The 17,390-nt window shown below is 41.8% G+C and overlaps 1 pseudogene across 1 annotated transcript in view; it reads left to right on the top strand.

The window, feature by feature from the left end:
• Positions 1–11,589: 11,589 nt before the first annotated feature.
• The window catches only part of LOC106602899 (BRISC and BRCA1-A complex member 2-like), a 187,575-nt pseudogene continuing 181,774 nt past the window's right edge, over positions 11,590–17,390 (top strand). Inside the window, exons 1-2 of the transcript XR_014392250.1 lie at positions 11,590–11,668; positions 12,143–12,297. The product of XR_014392250.1 is annotated as a BRISC and BRCA1-A complex member 2-like (transcript). The remainder of the gene's footprint in view (positions 11,669–12,142; positions 12,298–17,390) is intronic.

Raw genomic sequence — 17,390 nt, 5'->3', positions numbered from 1 at the left:
ATCACACAGCCATTTTCAAAGCAAGCACATATGTCACAAAAACCAAAACCACAGCTAAATGCAGCACTAACCTTTGATGATCTTCATCAGATGACACTCCTAGGACATTATGTTATACAATACATGTATGTTTTGTTCAATCAAGTTCATATTTATATCAAAAAACAGCTTTTTACATTAGCATGTGATGTTCAGAACTAGCATACCCACCGAAATCTTCCGGTGAATTTATTAAATTACTCATGATTAACGTTCACAAAATACATAACAATTATTTTAAGAATTATAGATACAGAACTCCTTTATGCAATCGCGGTGTCAGATTTTAAAATAGCTTTTCGGTGAAAGCACATTTTGCAATATTCTGAGTACATAGCTTGGCCATCACGGCTAGCTATTTTGACACCCACCAAGTTTGGGGCTCACTAAACTCAGAATTACTATTAGAAAAATTGGATTACCTTTGCTGTTCTTCGTCAGAATGCACTCCCAGGACTTCTACTTCAACAACAAATGTTGTTTTGGTTCCAAATAATCCATAGTTATATTCAAATAGCTCCATTTTGTTTGTGCGTTCAGGTCACTATCCGAAGGGTAGGCGCGAGCGCATTTCGTGACAAAAAAATTCAAAATATTCCATTACCGTACTTAGAAGCATGTCAAACGCTGTTTAAAATCAATTTTTATGGTATTTTTCTCGTAAAATAGCGATAATATTCCAACCGGACAATGCTGTATTCATTCAAAAAGGAAGAGAAAAAATGGCGAGGTCTCGTGAACGCGCATTTCCAATCTCTTAGCCACCAGGCAGTCCACTGACAAACTGTCTCCTGCCCGGAGACAGGAGACGCGTCAATCCGCTTTCTGAAGGCTTTAGAGAGCCAATGGAAGCCTTAGAAAGTGCTACATAACCCCACGGGCACTGTAGTGTCGATAGAGAAGCAAAGGGAGGACTACAAATTCGCAGACAGGCCACTTACTGCTTGGAATTTTCTCAGGTTTTTGCCTGCCATATGAGTTCTGTTATACTCACAGACACCATTCAAACAGTTTTAGAAACTTCAGAGTGTTTTCTATCCAAATCTACTAATAATATGCATATTCTCGTTTCTGGGAAAGAGTAGTAACCAGTTTAAATCGGGTTCGTTTTTTTATCCGGCCGTGAAAATACTGCCCCCTAGCCCAGACAGGTTAACATTAGCTCACCAGTCGGCTAGCTCCCTAAAGACTTGTCAATAAAAAGCTCAGAACAGTCATTATGCTAGCCTATGCTGGTTTTCTTTTTACTTGTAAGGAAGGTAATGTTCGTTGTACATGTCTACTGCCGGTGGTTATCTAGCTAATTTTATTAAGCACCTAGCTAACCCCAGATCTTTGACCTAACAGCTACAAAATAGGGCTTACCTTATCACACGGCTCCAGCAAAGCCTCTCGATTACAGAGGTCGGAAAACAATAAAATGCATGTGTGCTTATCAGAGTGATGGTTACATATCCGGTACATAGCACAGAACCATCCTTGCTTTTGATCGACGGGGAGACCTAAGGTTAGCTAGTTTGCTATAAAGGCCAGAGGGTCATTTAAAAACAATTATAGTAATAAAGAAATGCTAAGTCGGAAGTTTACATACACCTTAGCCAAATACATTTAAACTCAGTTTCTCATAATTCCTGACATTTAATCTCAGTAAAAATTCCCTGTCTTAGGTCAGTTACGATCATCACTTTATTTTAAGAATGTGAAATGTCAGAATAACAGTAGAGAGGATGATTTATTTCAGCTTTTATTTCTTTCATCACATTCCCAGTGGGTCAGAAGTTTACGTACACTCAATTAGTATTTGGTAGCATTGCCTTTAAATTGTTTAACTGGGTCAAATGTTTCGGGTAGCCTTCCACAAGCTTCCCACAATAAGTTGGGTGAATTTTGGCCCATTCCTCCTGACAGAGCTGGTGTAACTGAGTCAGGTTTGTAGGCCTCCTTGCTCGTACACGCTTTTTCAGTTCTGCCCACAAATCTTCTATAGGATTCAGGTCAGGGCTTTGTGATGGCCACTCCAATACCTTGACTTTGTTGTCCTTAAGCCATTTTTCCACAACTTTGACCCATTTGCGACCAAGCTTTAACTTCCTGACTAATGTATTGAGATGTTGCTGCAATATCCACATAATTTTACGTCATGATGCCATCTATTTTGTGAAGTGCACCAGTCCCTCCTGCAGCAAAGAACCCCCACAATATGATGCTGCCACCCCCGTGCTTCATGGTTGGGATGGTGTTCTTCGGCTTACAAGCCTCCTCCTTTTTCCTCCAAACATAATGATGGCCAAACAGTTATATTTTTGTTTCATCAGACCAGAGGACATTAATCCAAAAAGTACAATCTTTGTCCCCATGTGCAGTTGCAAACTGTAGTCTGGCTTTTTTATGGCGGTTTTGGAGCAGTGGCTTCTTCCCTGCTGAGCGGCCTTTCAGGTTATGTCGATACAGGACTCGTTCTACAGATACTTTTGTACCTGTTTCCTCCAGCATCTACACAAGGTCCTTTGCTGTTCTGGGATTGATTTGCACTTTTTGCACCAAAGTACTTTCATCTCTAGGAGACAGAACACATCTTCTTCCTGAGTGGTATTTTATTTTACCTTCATTTAACTAGGCAGGTCAGTTAAGAACAAATTCTTATTTTCAATGACGGCCTAGGAACAGTGGGGTAACTGCCTTGTTTAGGGGCAGAACAACAGATTTTTATCTTGTCAGCTCAGGTATTCAATCTTGCAAACTTTCAGTTACTTGTCCAATGCTCTAACCACTAGGCTACCTGCCGTATGATGGCTGCGTGGTCCCATGGTGTTTATACTTGTGTACTATTGTTTGTACAGATGAACGTGGTACCTTCAGGCGTTTGGAAATTGCTCCCAAGGATGAACCAGACTTGTGGATGTCTACAATTATTTTCTGAGGTCTTGGCTGATTTTCTTTAGATTTTTCCCATGATGTCAAGCAAAGAGACACTGAGTTTGAAGGTAGGCCTTGAAACACATCCACAGGTACACCTCCAATTGACTAAAATAATGTGGGGCGTCAGGTAGCCTAGTAGTTAGAGTTTTGGACTATTAACTGAAAAGTTGCAAGATCAAATCCCTGAGCTGACATCATTTTTCTGGAATTTTCCAAGCTGTTTAAAGGCACAGTCAACTTAGTGTATGTAAACTTCTGACCCACTGGAATTTAGATACAGTGAAATAATCTGTCTGTTAACAATTGTTGGAAAAATGACTTGTGTCATGCACAAAGTAGATGTCCTACCCAACTTGCCAAAACTATAGTTTGTTAACAACAAATTTGTGGAGTGGTTGAAAAATGAGTTTTAATGACTCCAACCTAAGTGTATGTATACTTCCGACTTCAACTGTAGGTAATTTGAAAAATGATAAAGAAGAATACACGAGAAATACATTATATTAATTATTTACAGGAGAAACTGAAAAGGCTCTAATATTTACTTGCTAGGTTACTTGCTACTTGTCGATGAGTTTGCATGGAGAAATGTGCCTTGAGGGATGGCGTCAAAGCTTGTGCCAAGATGGGTAGTTCTGCATGATAGCCACATTAGCGGTTAATTTGCATTTCATTTTTAGGGGGGTAATTACAAGCAAATATATTGAGGAAAGTTGCCTTTTCCGAGAGAGATTTGCACGGTTATCAAAATGGCACGCCAGTGTAAGCCTACACGAAACACAGACCTTACAGTAAGGGAAAAAAGTGTTTGATCCCCTGCTGATTTTGTTCGTTTGCCCACTGACAAAGAAATGATCAGTCTATCATTTTAATGGTAGGTTTATTTGAACAGTGAGAGACAGAATAACAACAAAAAAATCCAGAAAAATGGATGTCAAAAATGTTATAAATTGATTTGCATTTTAATGAGGGAAGTAAGTATTTGACCCCTCTGCAAAACATGGCTTAGTACTTGGTGGCAAAACCCTTGTTGGCAATCACAGAGGTCAGACGTTTCTTGTAGTTGGCCACCAGGTTGGCACACATCTCAGGAGGGATTTTGTCCCACTCCTCTTTGCAGATCTTCTCCAAGTCATTAAGGTTTCGAGGCTGACGTTTGGCAACTCGAACCTTCAGCTCCCTCCACGGATTTTCTATGGGATTAAGGTCTGGAGACTGGCTAGGCCACTCCAGGACCTCATTTGTTGCCTTGGCCGTGTGTTTTGGGTCATTGTCATGCTGGAATACCCATCCACAACCCATTTTCAATGCTCTGGCTGAGGGAAGGAGGTTCTCACCCAAGATGTGACGGTACATGGCCCCGTCCATCGTCCCTTTGATGCGGTGAAGTTGTCCTGTCCCCTTAGCAGAAAAACACCCCCAAAGCATAATGTTTCCACCTCCATGTTTGACGGTGGGGATGGTGTTCTTGGGGTCATAGGCAGCATTCCTCCTCCTCCAAACACGGCGAGTTGAGTTGATGCCAAAGAGCTCCATTTTGGTCTCATCTGACCACAACACTTTCACCCAGTTGTCCTCTGAATCATTCAGATGTTCATTGGCAAACTTCAGACGGGCATGTATATGTGCTTTCTTGAGCACATAACCTTGCGGGCGCTGCAGGATTTCAGTCCTTCACGGCCTAGTGTGTTACCAATTGTTTTCTTGGTGACTATGGTCCCAGCTGCCTTGAGATAATTGACAAGATCCTCCCGTGTAGTTCTGGGCTGATTCCTCACCGTTCTCATGGTCATTGCAACTCTACAAGGTGAGATCTTGCATGGCTGAGGGAGATTGACAGTTCTTTTGTGTTTCTTCCATTTGCGAATAATCGCACCAACTGTTGTCACCTTCTCACCAAGCTGCTTGGCGATGGTCTTGTAGCCCAGTCCAGCCTTGTGTAGGTCTACAATCTTGTCCCTGACATCCTTGGAGAGCTCTTTGGTCTTGGTCATGGTGGAGAGTTTGGAATCTGATTGATTGATTGCTTCTGTGGACAGGTGTCTTTTATACAGGTAACAAGCTGTTACCTGTATAAAAGACACCTGGGAGCCAGAAATCTTTCTGTTGAGATGGGGTCAAATACTTATTTCCCTCATTAAAATGCTAATCAATTTATAACATTTTTGACATGCGTTTTTCTGGATTTTTTTGTTGTTGTTCTGTCTCTCATTGTTCAAATAAACCTACCATTAAAATGATAGACTGATCATTTCTTTGTCAGTGGGCAAACGTACAAAATCAGCAGGGGATCAAATACTTTTTTCCCTCACTGTATATGAAGTAGCTCTAAAATCCCAGACGGGGAAAAAAAATATTTTCAACCATTTCCGGGTTTCACCGCTAGGTTTTATTGGTTATATGACTCATACTGTGGTACTCAATTGGGGTATCTTTGGGAATTGTCTTTCTGGGCTCATTGTCATTTAAACTGTAGTACCGCCTGTATCCTCTGGGTACATGGGATGGCGTGCTTCCCAACCGGAACCCTGGTCCCTTGAGGCCCACTGTCTTGTTATTGGGCTTGTGAAGTGAGAGGGGGAAGCTGCAGCTCAAAATGGCGACTGGAGTGTGGAAAGAAAAGTAGTGGGTGTGTGAAAAGAACTGGGTGTTAGGGCTGTGCTGAGTTGTCGAACAAAACGAGTATCGTAACAGATATGGGCAATTTTCTGAATACTGTTATGATCTGAGTATGTTTTTGTCATTATCCATGATCGGGAATAAAGCTTTTTTTTTTAGGTGCCAGCAAGCATGTTTCTTGTGTCAGTCACAGAGTTTCTAAACCATACGGTACTGTCTTTGAGTCAGTCATGTGCGTGGTCTAAATAACTCAACTTGCTAGCTTGCCTGTCTATATAAAGAGAAGGGTGGGCTGCACATTGATCCTGCTGCTCTGAATGGATAGAGTGAAGCTGTATTTCTCCATCTACTTGCTTCATAATTTCACCTGATCACTTTTCCGTGCATATTTTCGGTCTGATCATTTAGATTACTGCTGGCTGCTACTATGATAAATCACATGGCAAAAACCTTTGCTATCAAGCTATCAATGTGCATAATATCTAACAAGTAGGGGAAAAAAGTTTAAATGGTAAAGTGCATTCGGACTGAGTGACAGAACTTGGCTGCCAGCTGCAAATTGAGGACACAAGCACCCCTCTGCGCGCTGCTCCTAATCTGCAGCTTTTTTTGCAGTGAGAACATGCAGGGAGATATTTTGCCAACATGTATTTAGGCATAATAAAACACTTTCGTTTTTTTCCCGAACATGAGTATCACCAGATCCGACTTTCAATTTACAGATACGATTATGAATACGATTATGGCCATGTCGGCACACCCCTAGCACTCTGCTATAGATTAGATGGTTTTTATTGAGGCGTTTTTTTTCTTACACCATATGTCCACCATCAATACATTGAACTGGTTGTTCCCATTTCAAATCACTAGCTTGCCCTGCATGATGGCATGTTAAATTACTCACAGAACAGTTCTGTGTAGTAATGCTGATTTGTCCCAGTGTGATTGGAGACAAATTTGCAGTCATTCAGCTGGTATCTTCTCACAATAGTTATTATCAGTTTGGACTCTGCAAGGTAATGCAACACATGAGTTGAAAATATTGAAGCATATGGTACACAGCACGCACTGTAGCCTATGCCTAGATCACAACCCTAGATCACACTGACAGTGTTATTGCACTAAATGGTATGCAGCATCATCTGGATATGTATGCAACAAAAGTTCAACATTCATCTTCTGCTACCATTTTTGTCAAGCCGCTTGCGCATACCGTTTGATGCATACAGTTCGATAAATCCAACTAAGTCCAATGTATGCACCACACAGAAGGCACTGTCTCTGCAACGCAATGCTGCAACGCAAACGCATCATTCCATTGGAAACGCATGTACTTCTGGTGTACCAAAACGCAATGACAATGTTGGTGTGATCGAGGTGTAAGTGCAGCATGAACAAAAGAGTTTGATGCATCTGGTGCACCTGAAGCTTTACCACACAAGTATCATACATAAAGCTACCAAACCGTGAGAGTTTTGACTTTGAAGCCAGAAGATGACTCTGAGTCATATCACTAGTTTTACACAAATATTTGTACATTTTCAGTTATAAAACTGACCATTTGTTTTTTTGATTAAAGGCACTGATGATGGGTGTACTGTTGCTTCATGAGTTGCATGTGTGTGCCTATTGTGACTATCACCCTGATACACTCAAATCAAATCAAATGTATTTATATAGCCCTTCTTACATCAGCTGATATCTCAAAGTGCTGTACAGAAACCCAGCCTAAAACCCCAAACAGCAAGTAATGCAGGTGTAGAAGCACGGTGGCTAGGAAAAACTCCCTAGAAAGGCCAAAACCTAGGAAGAAACCTAGAGAGGAACCAGGCTATGAGGGGTGGCCAGTCCTCTTCTGGCTGTGCCGGGTGGAGATTATAACAGAACATGGCCAAGATGTTCAAATGTTCATAAATGACCAGCATGGTCAAATAATAATAATCACAGTAGTTGTCGAGAGTGCAACAAGTCAGCACCTCAAGAGTAAATGTCAGATGGCTTTTCATAGCCGATCATTGAGAGTATCTCTACCACTCCTGCTGTCTCTAGAGAGTTGAAAACAGCAGGTCTGGGACAGGTAGCACGTCCGGTGAACAGGTCAGGGTTCCATAGCCGCAGGCAGAATAGTTGAAACTGGAGCAGCAGCACGGCCAGGTGGACTGGGGACAGCAAGGAGTCATCATGCCAGGTAATCCTGAGGCATGGTCCTAGGGCTCAGGTCCTCCGAGAGAGAGAAAGAAACAAAGAGAGAAAGAGAGAATTAGAGAGAGCATACTTAAATTCACACAAGACACCGGATAAGACAGGAGAATTACTCCAGATATAACAGACTGACCCTAGCCCCCCGACACATAAACTACTGCAGCATAAATACTGGAGGCTGAGACAGGAGGGGTCAGGAGACACTGTGGCCCCATCCGATGATACCCCTGGACAGGGCCAAACAGGCAGGATATAACCCCACCCACTTTGCCAAAGCACAGCCCCCACACCACTAGAGGGATATCTTCAACCACCAACTTACCATCCTGAGACAAGGCCGAGTATAGCCCACGGCACAACCCAAGGGGGGTCGCCAACCCAGACAGGAAGACCACGTCAGTGACTCAACCCACTCAAGTGACGCACCCCTCCTAGGGATGGCATGGAAGAACACCAGTAAGCCAGTGACTCAGCCCCTGTAATAGGGTTAGAGGCAGAGAGTCCCAGTGGAGAGAGGGGAACTGGCCAGAAAGAGACAGCAAAGGCGGTTCGTTGCTCCAGAGCCTTTCCGTTCACCTTCACACTCCTGGGCCAGACTACACTCAATCATAGAACCTACTGAAGAGATGAGTCTTCAGTAAAGACTTAAAAGTTGAGACCGTGTCTGCATCTCTCACATGGGTAGTCAGACCCTTCCATCAAAATGGAGCTCTATAGGAGAAAGCCCTGCCTCCAGCTGTTTACTAAAGTATGTGGACACCCCTTCAAATGAGTGGATTCTGCTATTTCAGCCATGCAATCTCCACAAACATTGGCATTAGAATGACCTTACTGCAGAGCTCCGTGACTTTCAACGTGGCACTGTCATAGGATGCCTCCTTTCCAACAGGTCAGTTCCTCAAATGTATGCCCTGCTAGAGCTACCCCTGTCAACTGTAAGTGCTGTTATTATGAAGTGGAAACTTCTAGGAGCAACAATGGCTCAGCCGCAAAGTGGTAGGCTACACAAGCTCACAGAAGAGGACCGCCAAGTGCTGAAGCACGTAGTGTGTGAAAATCGTTTGTCCTCAGTTGCAACACTCACTACCGAGTTCCAAACTGGGTTTTCATGGCCGAGCAGCCGCTTACGAGCCTAAGATCACCATGCGCAATGCCAAGCATCAGCTGGAGTGGTGTAAAGCTCGCCGCCATTGGACTCTGGAGCAGTGGAAACACGTTCTCTGGAGTGATGAATCATGCTTCACCATCTGGCAGTCTAACGGACAAATCTGGGTTTGGCGGATGCCAGGAGAACGCTACCTGCCTGACTGCATAGTGCCAACTGTAAAGCAATAATGGTCTGGGGCTATTTTTCATGGGTCGGGCTAGGCCCTTTAGTTCCAGTAAAGGGACATCTTAACACTACAGCATACAATGACATTCTAGACGAATATGTGCTTCCAACTTTGTGACAACAGTTTGGGGATGGCCCTTTCCTGTTCAGCAGGACAATGCTCCTGTGCACAAAGCGAGGTCTATACAGAAATGTCGACATATAAATGTCGACATAGGTGTGGAAGAGCCCTGACGTCAGCCCCATTGAACACCTTTACAATGAATTGGAACGCAGACTGCGAGCCAGGATTAATCGCCCAACATCAGTGCCCGACCTCACTAATGCTGTTTTGGCTGAATGGAAGCAAGTCCCCGCAGCAATGTTCCTACATCTAGTGGAATGCCTTCCCAGAAGAGTGGAGGGTGTTATAGCAGTTAAAGAGGTTCCAACTCCATTTTAATGCCTATGATTTTGGAATGAGATGTTCGATGAGCAGGTGTCCACATACTTTTGGTAATGTATTGTACAGTCTACTTCCCAAGCCTTTGCTGGGAGCAAAGGGCACTGTGTCCCAGTGTTGCCATTTATGCCCTCCCCATTGAGTAGACTGTATGTACATGTATCAAGGTGACATTTAGATGGTTTTCAATATTAGCCGTAGGAAGCTACCTACTGGGTATGACGGTCAGGTCACTGCTCTGGTCAGCAGGCATGTCAATACAACACCGGTGCACTGCTAATCGTCTAGTCATGCAGCCCAATCAGCCACACAAAACTGTCTTGAGTGGCAACAGATCTGCCCAATAAGCTGACTCGCTTTCCATACACATGCACTCGTCGATACTCCGGTCTCATTGTTCTGTCTGTGCTCCGGGCTGGAGCTACTAATACCGTGGGTGAAGAACAAGGAGGTCTTGAGGTTTTAGATTTCAATACTCTAAATAATACTTTAAAAATAAATTGGATTCTGAAGTATATTAAGAACCAGAACAGTATTTGGAATGTCTTCCCTAAGTATTTATTTGACTCTGTTGGTGGTTGAGAATTTTTGCTTCGATGTAATTTTGATGTTGATAAAATCCCAGTAAAATTGGCCAAATTCCATAAGCAAGCAATTTTAGCTTGATGTTAGCATATAAACACAATTTTTCCCCTCACAGACACTTTCTATGGAACAACAAAGATATACAGTTTAAAAATAAGTACATTTTTTTAGTATCTGGTTTGAGAATAAAATGATTTTGGTTGGTCAGTTACTGAATGAGGACGGATATCTAACCACACTAGTGGTTAGAGCGTTGGACTAGTAACCAGAAGGTTGCAAGATCAAATCCCCGAGCTGACAAGGTAAAAATCTGTCGTTCTGCCCCTGAACAAGGCAGTCTGTTAACCCACTGTTCGTAGGCTGTCATTGAAAATAAGAATTTGTTCTTAACTGACTTGCCTAGTTAAATAAAGGTAAAACATTTGGGAATTGTTTGATAAGTTTAAAATTCAAATAACCCCGAAAGAGTATGCAATTGTTTTTGATGCGATTCCAAGGGGGGTTGTATCTCTTTTAAATTCCTCTGTGGTTGACGTAAGTAAAATAGATTTACATGAAAATATATTCATTGGCAATATTAACATCAAAGATAAATGTAGTAATAAACAGATTAGGAATATTGTTTGTGATACTACAATTCCCTCAGCAAGATTCTTTTGGTCAAATATCTATGGTGATATACAATGTGGGAAACCATGGAAAATTGCTAACAAATATTGTATCAGTAATAAGGTAAAGGAAGTTTCATTTAAAATGTTACATGTTTTGGAGAGATTCAAGCTGAATATTGACAATAAATGTGATTTCTGTGGAATGGAGAAGGAGACCATTTTGCATTTGTTATTTGCCTGTATTTATAGTAGGATTTTTGGGATTGACATACAGAATTTTGTTACAAAAAAAAAAGGACCGGTTGTACTATTTAATGGTTTTGATATAATGATTTATTTCAGAAATTCTGACATTGATAAAGATGTAGTATATTTAATTCAACTGCTAATAATATTAGGTACATTCCATATTTACAAATGCAAATGGCCTAATTCAAAACCTAACTTCTTTCACTTTATAAATGAATTTAAACAATATGGCACTACTTTAACTAAAATGAAAAACCAAAAAGCAGTTAAAACTTGTTGTATTATTAATGAATATGATTTGTTTGTTTAGGATTCCTGGCAATGTAAATAGTTTGTATGTTTGCATGTGACTATTCCTCTTTTATTTGTTAATAAAAAATTTAAAAAGTGCATTGCTAGCACAGTAGCTAACTGCCTGGCTACATATTTAAAAAGACGTATAATGGCTTATTTGTTTTGAATAAAAATAACTCAATAGCATCTCTATTCTCTAGAATTATTAAAACACAACAAACAAGGAGAATATTTGCATGATGGAAGTAAACCTTTTGTAGACCGGCAAAAGCAAGACCAGCTATGCACTTTGAGGTCCGAAAAGGACCCCAAAAACATGAAATATTTGCTGTAAACATTGAATTTCAACGTGAACATTTTCGGATTTCTAAGACAGTAAGACAAATGTAGTCCCCCCCGTTTTGAGCTAGTCAGTCATTAATGTAGCAAGCTTGCTAGCTAATTATTTAAGAAAAAACATGTACTACTGCTTATGGAAACAATAAGTTAGCTACTTCCGACAACACCAAATTAAAGTTTAACTAACCTTAGTGAACATATTAACGGTGTCATTCGTTTGACCAGAGCCAGCATAAATATGCTCTTCTAGTTGCTAGCTATGTTTCGCATATTGCTAGTGTTGGAAATGTCTGTCTGTCAACAACTCAGTAATGTTAACTCATGAATCAATATACAGCTTGCAGAAATAATAGGCTAGCTAGCCAAATGTCAAACTGTTACAAGTCAAGAGCATTTTCTCAGTAATATCTGTCTTGTAGCTATCAATGCATTGTGAATAGAATAGTGGGTCTAACGTTACTGGTCTAATGATGTCATGCCCTTTTGCTGACTTTCTTTGGCTGTTTCCAGAGAACCTGGGTGTGAAAGATGAACAACATGTCCCCGGAGCGTGCACTGAACAGCATCTCCCCTGTGCTGCGCCCATTGCTGTGCAGTGTGGTGCGGAATGGTCGAGTGGGCCTTGAGTCCACGAACTGCCTTCGCATCACGGACCTCAAGACTGGGTGAGTTCTTCTGCTCAATGTCTGTCTGTGATACTTCGATATAAAACTATTGGGTGCATTTCAATAGTTTGAAGTGGCTTCTCAGTTATATCCTCCGTTTCATCTACACTAATTTTAAAGAATAGGATCGGTGAAAGAAATATGGTGGATATGTGTTAGCTTTCACCTGTCCAGTTTTGTCATTATAGATTAAGAGGAGGATAAGATCAAAGGGTACCATTTAAGACTATTGAGGCACACATCAAATCAAATTCTGTTAGTCACACACACGTGTTTAGCAGATGTTATTGCGGGTGTAGTGAAATGCTTGTGTTTCTAGCTCCAACAGTGCAGTAATATCTATCAATTTCTCAACAATACACATAAATCTAAGTAAAGGAATGGAATTAAGAATATATAAATACATGGACAAGCAATGTCAGAGCAGTCTAGACTAAGATACAATAGAATACAGTATATACAAATGAGATGAGTAATGAAAAATATGTACACATGATTAAAGTGACTAGTGTTCCATTGATTAAAGTGGCCAGTGATTTCAAGTCTATGTAAACTCAGGAAAAAAAGAAACGTCCCTTTTTCAGGACCCTGTCTTTCAAAGATAATTAGTAAAAATCCAAATAACTTCACAGATCTTTATTGTAAAGGGTTTAAACCATAAACAATTAATGAACATGCACCTGTGGAATGGTTGTTAACCTCTTACATCTAGACGTTCCGCTAGCGGAACACCTGCTCCAATAGCCAATGATGGGCGTGGCGGGAATTACAAATTCCTCAAAAATACAAAAACTTCAATTTTTCAAACATATGACTATTTTACACCATTTTAAAGACAAGACTCTCCTTTATCTAACCACACTGTCCGATTTCAAAAAGGCTTTACAACGAAAGCAAAACATTAGATTATGTCAGCAGAGTACCCAGCCAGAAATAATCAGACACCCATTTTTCAAGCTAGCATATAATGTCACATAAATCCAAACCACAGCTAAATGCAGCACTAACCTTTGATGATCTTCATCAGATGACACCCCTAGGACATTATGTTATACAATACATGCATGTTTTGTTCAATCAAGTTCATATTTATATCAAAAAACAGCTTTTTACATTAGCATGTGACGTTCAGAACTAGCATACCCCCGCAAACTTCCTGTGAATTTACTAAATTACTCACGATAAACGTTCACAAAAAACATAACAATTATTTTAAGAATTATAGATACAGAACTCCTCTATGCACTCGATATGTCCGATTTTAAAATAGCTTTTCGGTGAAAGCACATTTTGCAATATTCTCAGTAGATAGCCCGGCATCACAGGGCTAGCTATTTAGACACCCAGCAAGTTTAGCCCTCATCAAAGTCAGATTTACTATAAGAAAAATGTTATTACCATTTCTGTTCTTCGTCAGAATGCACTCCCAGGACTTCTACTTCAATAACAAATGTTTGTTTGGTCCCAAATAATCCATTGTTATATCCAAATAGCGGCGTTTTGTTCGTGCGTTCAAGACACTATCCGAATGGTAAAGAAGGGTGACGAGCACGACGCATTTCGTGACAAAATTTTATGCCATTTTTCTCGTAAAAAAGCGATAATATTCCGACCGGGAATCTGCGTTTAGGTAAAAAGACGAAAGAAAATAAAGCATGGGGTCGACTCGTGCACGCACCTAAGCCCATTGTCCTCTGATCGGCCACTCACCAAAGGCGATAATGTGTTTCAGCCAGAGACTGCCTCGATATCATTCAGCTTTTTCCCGGGTTCTGAGAGCCTATGGGAGCCGTAGGAAGTGTCACGTTACAGCAAAGATCCTCAGTCTTCAATAAAAAGAGCCAAGATGAACAAGAACTTGTCAGACAGGTCACTTCCTGTATGGAATCTTCTCAGGTTTTTGCCTGCCATATGAGTTCTGTTATACTCACAGACACCATTCAAACAGTTTTAGAAACTTTAGGGTATTTTCTATCCAAAGCCAATAATTATATGCAAATTCTAGTTTCTGGGCAGGAGTAATAATCAGATTAAATCGGGTACTTTTTTTATCCGGCCGTGAAAATACTGCCCCCTAGCCATAACAGGTTTTAAGGTCACAGTTATGAAAACTTAGGACACTAAAGAGCCCTTTCTACTGACTCTGAAAAACACCAAAAGAAAGATGCGCAGGGTCCCTGCGCATCTGCGTGAACATGCCTTAGGCATGCTGCAAGGAGGCATAAGGACTGCAGATGTGGCCAGGGCAATAAAATGCAATGTCCGTACTGTAAGACAGCGCTACAGGGAGACGGGACGGACAGCTGATCGTCCTCGCAGTGGCAGACCACGTGTAACAACACTTGCACAGGATCGGTACATTCGAACATAACACCTGCGGGACAGGTACAGGATGGCAACAACAACTGCCGAGTTACACCAGGAACGCACAATCCCTCCAACAGTGCTCAGACTGTCCGCAATAGGCTGAGAGAGGCAGACTGCGGGTTTGTAGGCCTGTTGTAAGGCAGGTCCTCACCAGACATCACTGGCAACAACGTCGCCTATGGGCACAAACCCACCGTCGCTGGACCAGACAAGGACTGGCAAAAAGTGCTCTTCACTGACGAGTCGCGGTTTTGTCTCACCAGGGGTGATGGTTGGATTCGTGTTTATCGTAGAAGGAATGAGCTTTACACCGAGGCCTGTACTCTGGAGCGGGATCGATTTGGAGGTGGAGAGTCCGTCATGGTCTGGGGCGGTGTGTCACAGCATCATCGGACTAAGCTTGTGTAACCGATGTGAAATGGCTAGCTAGTTAGCGGTGGTGCGTGCTAATAGCGTTTCAATCGGTGACGTCACTCGCTCTGAGACCTTGAAGTAGTAGTTCTGACTTTTCCTGAAGCCACTCCTGTGTTGTCCTGGTTGTGTGCTTAGGGCCGTTGTCCTGTTGGAAGGTGAACCTTTGCTCCAGTGTGAGGTCCTGAGTGCTCTGGAGCAGGTTTTCATCAAGGATCTCTCTGTACTTTGCTCCGTTCATCTTTCCCTCGATCCTGACTAGTCTCCCAGTCCTTTCTGCTGAAAAACATCCCCACAACATGATGCTGCCACCATCATGCTTCACCGTAAGGATGGTGCCAGGTTTCCTTCACATGTGACGCTTGGCATTCAGGCCAAATAGTTACATCTTGGTTTCATCAGACCTGTCATGTTTCTCATGGTCAGAGTCTTTAGGTGCCTTTTGGCACTCTCCAAGCGGGCTGTCGTGCGTTTTGCTGAGGAGTTGCTTCCGTCTGGCCACTCTACCATAAAGGCCTAATTGGTGGAGTGCTGCAGAGAGTTGTCCTTCTGGAAGGTTCTCCCATCTCCACAGAGGAACTCTAGAGCTCTGTTAGACTGACCACTGGGTTTTTGGTCACCTCACTAACCAAGGCCATTCTCCCCCGATTGCCTAGTTTGGCCGAGCGGCCAGCTCTAGGAAGAGTCTTGGTGGTTCTAAACTTCTTCCATTTAAGAATGATGGAGGCCACTGTGTTCTTGGGGACCTTCAATGTTGCAGAAATGTTTTGGTACCCTTCCCCAGATCTTGCCTCGACACAATCCTGTCTCGGATCTCTACCGTCAATTCCTTCGACCTCATGTCTTGGTTTTTGCTCTGATATGCACTGTCAACTCTTTCCAAATCATGACCAATCAATTGAATTGGCCACAGGTGGACTCCAATGAAGTTGTAGAAACATCTTAAGGATGACCAATGGAAACAGGGTGCACCTGAGCTCAATTTCGAATCTCTCAGCAAAGGTTCTGAATACTTATACATTTGCAAACAATTCTAAAATCCTGTTTTCACTTTTGTAATTTTGGGGTATTGTGTGTAAATTGCTGAGGAACATTTTAAAATAAGGCTGTAACGTAACAAAATGTGGAAAAAGTCAAGGGGTCTGAATACTTTCCGAAGGCATTTTCCACACAACTTAATCTAAAGCTATAGCAGGAGTTTTCTGTAAACAATAAATATTATATTACTTCTCTTTTAGCCAGGTACAGTTGAAGTCGGAAGTTTACATACACTTAGGTTGGGTCATTTAAACTCGTGTTTCAACCTCTCCACGAATTTCTTGTTAACAAACTATAGTTTTGGCAAGTCAGTCAGGACATCTACCTTGTGCATGACACAAGTAATTTTTCCAACAATTGTTTACAGACAGATTATTTCACTTATAATTCACTATTTCAATTATAATTCACTGTGTCACAATTCCATTGGGTCAGAAGTTTACATACATCAAGTTGACTGTACCTTTAAACAGCTTGGAAAATTCCAGAAAATGATGTCATGGCTTTAGAAGCTTCTGAGGTTGATTTGACATCATTTGAGTCAATTGGAGGTGTACCTGTGGATGTATTTCAAGGCCTACCTTCAAACTCAGTGCCTCTTTGCTTGACATCATGGGAAAATCTAAAGAAATAAGCCAAGACCTCAGAAAAAAAATTGTAGACCTCCACAAGTCTGGTTCATCCTTGGGAGCAATTTCCAAATGCCTGAAGGTACCACATTCATCTGCACAAACAATAGTACGCAAGTATGAACACCATGGGACCACGCAGCCATCATACCGCTCAGGAAGGAGACGTGTTCTGTCTTCTAGAGATGAACGTACTTTGGTGCGAAAAGTGCAAATCAATCCCAGAACAACAGCAAAGGACCTTGTGAAGATGCTGGAGGAAACCGGAACAAAAGTATCTATATCCACAGTAAAACGAGTCCTATATAGACATAACCTGAAAGGCCGCTCAGCAAGGAAGAAGCCACGGCTCCAAAACCGCCATAAAAAAGCCAGACTATGGTTTGCAACTGCACATGGGGACAAAGATTGTGCTTTTTGGAGAAATGTCCTCTGGTCTGATGAAACAAAAATAGAACTGTTTGGCCATAATGACCATTGTTATGTTTGGAGGAAAAGGGGGACGCTTGGAAGCCGAAGAACACCATCCCAACCGTAAAGCACGGGGGATGGCAGCATCATGTTGTGGGGGTTCTTTGCTGCAGGAGGGATAGGTGCACTTCACAAAATAGATGGCATCTTGAGGAAGTAAAATGATGTGGATATATT

This window comes from Salmo salar, chromosome 01, assembly GCF_965601325.2.
Source record: "Salmo salar chromosome 01, fSalSal1, whole genome shotgun sequence".
Taxonomy (NCBI): Eukaryota; Metazoa; Chordata; class Actinopteri; order Salmoniformes; family Salmonidae; genus Salmo; species Salmo salar.
The sequence above is the reverse complement of the archived record's forward strand: the minus strand, read 5'-3'. Positions and strand labels throughout refer to the sequence as shown.